The following is a 6467-nucleotide window of genomic DNA, read 5'->3' as shown; positions in this document are numbered from 1 at the left end:
TGTGTCACACTGTCCCTGACGCACACGGTGAATGCTCGTTCAGCCTGATTACAGAAATGTGCAATGTGAAAACTCAAGTAGGCGACGGTAACTCGACACAAACATGAATATCATTTCAAACTCTTTGTCCAACCATAGACTGGACATAAAGATGGACATAACTTCTCCACTAGAGTCCTTCATAATAAATTAAAACCCAAATAACCGGAAACATGAACACTTGAATAAACCCAATAGTGATAAGAACTAACTAAAATAACAGAAACATCTATTAGACGCGTAACCTGACTTTTTAGTTGGATCAATGTCCCATCCACTAACATGGAGGAGGCAGGGTTTATGATACTGCAGCGAGCCACCAGGGGGCAGTCAAGATGATTCTGCTTCACTTGAAGGTCTCTATAGGATGTATTTTATGTCCAGGTAATTTGGAGAGATATTGATGTTCCCTTCATGATAAATTCTAATAACTTTGATGAATCCTTAACTTTTCATCTAGCGCCATCATCAGGTTGAATATATATTTGTGCAGTTGTGCTATTATTGAGAAAACACCTGCAAAACTAATGACAACATCTTTGTCTTTGTGTTTAAATACAGTCTCTGGTTTCTGTATCCACACTCTAATGCTGACTCTGCCAATAGACTGAAAACTATATCAAAAATTGAAACACAAATAATTTCAGGACACCATTATTTTCCACTTCTTTGCACTTGTCATTTCCAAGACCGTGTTGAACACCGTGTCACTTATTTCAGTGAGGCGCTTTGAGCAGCCCACATCCACTCGTCTCCCTCCCACGCCGCAGTGTTGCAGCTGGAATCATCATTTGCTTCTCTTTTATCTTCGCTCACACATGTCTCTGTTTACTTTCTATCGGCGAGGGATCGTGGTGGTTAATGTTGCCCTGTAGATGGCTTTTCCGCGCCGTAGCCGGCACACGCAGCCTCATGCAAAGGCTATCTGGGTTGTTGCACTTGCTACTTTATCCCTTGTGTAATTTATGCAGTCGATGTACGGCATACAGTATTTTCAGGCATAAAGCCCCTGAAGTAATGCTGTACACAAAAAGAAGAACTGTGGCACTGCATACATACCAAAATAAAAGCTCTGCCTCTCACAGCTTAAAACGCTTCCATAACTAGATGGAATTTGATTTGAATCCTCCGTGGGTATTTTCTAAAAGATGTAAAACTTTGTGTTGAAACAGAACAAAAGGCCACGGGCTGCATACGAGTGTGGGCTCCGCATTCGGCCTGAAGTTACACCGAAAAAAAGAAAATAGTTGTCAAACAAAAAAAAAAACCAATCAATTCAATAGGTTACACACAAATTGAATTAAGTTTGTTCAACTTAAAGTTTACAAGTTATATAAGAAAATGATTTTGTTTACTATACCAATTGAAAACTTTTCTCTTTCCAGTTTATATTGTTGCAGAAGCATTGAGGGAAGAGGTTGAGGTGGGTGGTTGTACGAACAATGCAAATGACGTCTTTTACACATGCAGGTTCTTGCCCAAGGACACTACGGCAAACACAGTGCCCGACTCCCTCCCAATACCATGTAAATCCATGAAAACCAGTTGGGCTGCGTAGACACTCCTGTTTGCTGTATGGAGGTGGACTAGAGACCAGTTTTATAAACCACATCTGAACTATTGAACTATTGTGGAAAATGGCTTCTGGTTAGTTGCACAACACCTTAAAAACACGAGCGACTCTCACGTGAATCATGTCGGAAACGTTCATATTTCTGGAGCCCTGCTTGCCTTCACTGAGCGAGTGCATTAATATTGCTGTCAAGGATGGAGTCTATCTATACCACTAAATAGACTCCATCCTCCTCCGACCTTGAGCACAAATAAGGCCAAATGCAGCCTGAGTTATTTTTCACTTATTGTAGCACACGGGTCATTTGTTGAAAGAACACCCTGCTTTTAACTGCGTGACCGAGGCTGCCCTGCAGTCACTTCTCCAGCCCCACAGTGAAAGGCTTCATATCTTGTGCTATGCCGGCTCACCCCTCGCGCCCTCTGTAAGACATCAGTACAAACCAGAGCTGGTCCACCAGCTTTGAAGTCTGTTTGAAAGCTACATCAAAGACGGCAGGCGCACAGATACATGGACGACACATCTCATTTAGCTACGCAAGAATTTCACACAGCATTTCATAAATGTAGGCTATCGGTTTAATTGTTGCGATGGATGTGTACAATATATATTATCGACGGTATCTGAGCTTTAGAGGTCTAGTTGTCTATAAACCAATCTGTGCTCTGGATGGTTGTTACCCAGACGTCAGGAGGTAATTTGACTTTCTGAGAACACACTCCTACATTGAACACAAATAGCTCTTACTCTCATTGAATGTTCCCACTCGTGATACACAATACCTCCATACACCATCTGCAGCGAATCCCCACCTGTCACTCACCTGTCGACAATGTCAACATGCACCTATTACACACACACACACACACACACACACGCACACAAACAGAAGGTAATTAACTCCTCAGCTTCAGAATCTGCTGACAGGCAATTATAGTGTTTAAACAAATGTACACACACTCCATAGCGGAGCGTGTCTCTTAGATAACACAGTGTTTAATGGACCGTGAGGAAGGCGGATGCGGAAGACGTCGCGAGTGAATCATCAATTATGGATGTTTTTGAATGTATGTAGGAAGTTATGGAAGTGGCTGATGGCTCACTGCTGCAGATAAAGACCCAAACATCACGTCACAGACCTCGGGAGGGTTTAATATAATTGAGTTTTGAGATACGCTTCGTGCATTCAAAACTAGACAGCACATTTAACAGGTAGGCATAACTTACTATAAAAAACTGCCAAGTTATTTAAAAGACTGATTTTGTTTTATATATATATATTCATATTTTTAAGTGTGACTGCAGAAAATAATCATCTTAAAACAGTTAAACAAATGTAGTGAATGAATAATGGTATGATGTAGCTAGCTATGTAATAGATAAACAATTATCAGATTAATAAATGGTTGGAAGGGATTTAACTAAAAGAAATAAATGAGCTAAAAAACATCCAGTTTTTAATCCATTCATAAGAACGTATATTTTGAAAATGAATGCCACTGAAGTGTATTTGATCTTTGGCTGTGATGGTGTTTGATAACAAAAAAAATAAAAAAAACCTTAAGAGCCACTGGTCTAAAGGACTTAACCAGATCAGCAAATGCAGTTTCACTGTAATCCCATGGATACTGAAGTTAATACCTACATGGCAAATAAGATTATCGGTCAGTATCACCAGTGTGTCAAAGGGGAGGGGCGACATTGTTCGAGAGATGAAAAATACTGATAATCTACCAGCGGCAGATGTGAACATCATGAAAGCATCTTTGAAATGTGACACAGATTGAAAAGGATATTTGAACGAGCCTCAATCGACTGGATTTCTTCAGACCAATCAGATAATACATTTGTCCTGACTACGAGATCGCCGTCTTCCCGCTGGCGGCTGCGAGAACAGTGATTCATTCACCAAAAATGACATATGTAGCCTAAATATCACACGTTTTTATCCAACATCCACCGCCTCTTGTGAGAGTTGTACTTAAAGTTGTAAAAGCAGACTTTAAAAGGACATTAAGGAAATGACTCTGTGGTCAAAGTAGCAGTGCGGGTTCCCGAAAAACATCTCTGTGTGGAATGTAGAACTTGTAAAATCGAAATAATCTTTACAAAACGCTGCAAGAAAATTCATGCGTGCGTCGTCTCGGCAAACTTCTACGTCCCCGCTCGGTACTTTGATCTGATTTAAATGAAGGCTACCCTCAACAAAACAGCCTCTAATTATTTTGTCTTTGAATTTTAAATGGAAATACCCACGGGACGCTGGCGGAGGTCTGAACGAGCTGCAGCTGAAACTCATTTTCTCCGTTTCCCCAAACACGCCAACAATGAGAATCAAGAGAATTGGGACGGCGGATGAAATTATACGTTTAAGACTTGAGTCAGTGTGTTGCGTTTATCTGCATGAGGTCCAAATGCCCCCCCCACCACCCCCCCCCCCCCCGCGCACATATTGAAAAGTTGAATCTGCTGCCTCTATAAACACATATTCATTACTGTAACTGGAATGGAAGAGGGTGAGGGGACGGCAGATAGAAATATCTCGTCCTCTTCCCTCCAGAGGACGAGTCCAGACCTGTGATTGTCGTCCCTCCGGTTCAGAGCTCACCTTGACATTTCCAGCTAATGACACTGACTGAGGGCCGTGGATCTTTCACTGCTCTTTACACGTATCTGCCATCTTTCTTTCTTTCTTTCTTTTTTTTTTGATGGAACTAATCACAGATTCTTAGATGTAATTGCTCGCACCAGCTCAGGGTTGATGTTGAAGGACTCAGGATCTCTGCTCATTAAAATTTTCACTTGAACGCACGTTCATAAATGATACAACCTTAACTTACAGCTGTAGATTTGTCTCATTGGTAGAAGTCTCCCTGTTTCCTCTACACCAGAGGAATTCAATTAATATTCAAAGGTCCCGGATATCATGTCTGAGTAAGGTTATGATTTAGTGCATTATATATTCTAATATTAGATGCATCAATGTCTGTGTGACGCCAACAACTGTTAAATCAAAGAAAGTATAAAGCGATAATATTTCTAGAATGTTTTGTCGGTTTTCACATTGAACTGGATGGATTATAAATAAGATAAATGTTTCTGGGTTCAGATCCAGACCGAGACCTCTGCTCTACAGCCGTAAAAGCAGAGTTTGTTTCTAGACTTAATGCTAAGCTAAGCTAGCTGTCTGTTGGCTCTAGTTTACTCCAGTTTACCATAATGGTCTCATGTAACTTTTGAAAAATAAGATAAAAAGCATATTTGCTTTATTCCTGAAGATGTTAAACTTTACCTTTGAGGGTGATTATTTTAGGTCTATTTAAAATTTGTAAACCGTTAAATCTGCATTTCATGTCATGTATATGCTGGTTTAAAAAAAAGACTTGCTCTTTTCCACATAGGTTACATGAGGTGACGATATCCAGGTGAATTCTCAGGTTCATTTCAATGCATCTGCAGCGCGGCAACAGAAGCTGTTGTTGGGGAAGTGCAGTTGAAGTGTTTTCTCATTTGCACTCTCTCCTGAGGTTCATCTCCATAGAGCGCATGCAGCCTGTAAATGTGTCATCCAAACAGCAGGAGATAACTGCTGTGCCTTCTTGGTTTTCCAGCCTCTGAAGCCTACCTTTGATTCTCCTCTGCTCTCAGCTTTGCATTGATACCATCTGGCAGCGGCAGAGAGCCGGTGAGCTGGGGGAGCGAGAGGAGGGGAGTCATGGAGTACTCCTGTCTGATTAATCATGCTAATCAATGATGAGGGGTTAGAAGTCCATTAACCTGTTAGGAAAACGCCGCAGACTGCCGTACTTCAGTGGAGCCGCAGATGGAGGTGGGGGAGCCAAAAAACTGGAGGCAAACACCTGTGCTGACGGTGGGATGAGCAGAGCTGGCAAAATATGGATTCAGCTCTCCTCCTCCTCCTCCTCCTCCTCCTCCTCCTCCTCTTCCCACCCATCACGGGACTGAACTCTACGTCTGGGGTTCAGCTCCGTCTACAACACAGAGCTGGGGAAACAGGGATGAAACGGATGGTCCTGTGTGTGTGTGTGTGTGTGTGTGTGGGCTCACGTCTCTGAAAGAGCAGCTTTGGTGGTCAGTGTTTCTATTTAAATCCCAATGAGCTGGGAGATTACAGAGGATAGTGCTTTCTAGTGTTCCTCCTGTCAGGGGCTTGATTTCTCTGCAGTAGCCAGAGGCGTCGAGCTAAACCGCACCAACGCTGTTTCTAACGAGCAGGCGTCATGATTACTTCCACTAATTTGCCACGTGGGAAAATATTGATTCTTGCTCTTCATTTTTTTTCCTACTTTCTCTTATATTTTACATTATCCAGAGGTTAGCGTGGAGGTCCCGGGAATTTTAACTGAAAGCTCATTTCTCATTCAAATCTAACGAGGAAACATTTATTAGAAAGAACGAATGAGCTGCAGTTTCTTTCAAAGTCAAGTTTCAGTGTGAAGTAAAATGACACACATCTCAAATCAGGGCGAGACTGCTTTTTCCAATATCATTTTCCCCTTATTCGTGACACAGATTCCGATAGTGGGATCGTGTGTATCGCCCGATATACAGTATCGTTCAAATATCAGTGAATTTAAATAAATTACAACTTGAAAACACAACTGTGAACTCGACAGGTTTGCTGGTTGTCTTTTTATCGCATTGTTTGATTACCGTCTCAAAGTTTTGCTGCTATAGTTCGTCCGATTTTTGCCTCGATGAACTTCTTGTACTCGTTTGTGTGATGCTTCTTCAAATGTCTAATGAGATCGTTAGTGTTGGAATCGGTAACACTATAGGGCTTAACCTTGAATCTGAAGTCGTGCATACTGTACTCGTTGCCGTTTGGATAAAA

The sequence above is a fragment of the Hippoglossus hippoglossus genome, chromosome 20 (genome assembly GCF_009819705.1).
Source record: "Hippoglossus hippoglossus isolate fHipHip1 chromosome 20, fHipHip1.pri, whole genome shotgun sequence".
Taxonomy (NCBI): Eukaryota; Metazoa; Chordata; class Actinopteri; order Pleuronectiformes; family Pleuronectidae; genus Hippoglossus; species Hippoglossus hippoglossus.
Note: the sequence above shows the minus strand (reverse complement) of the source record.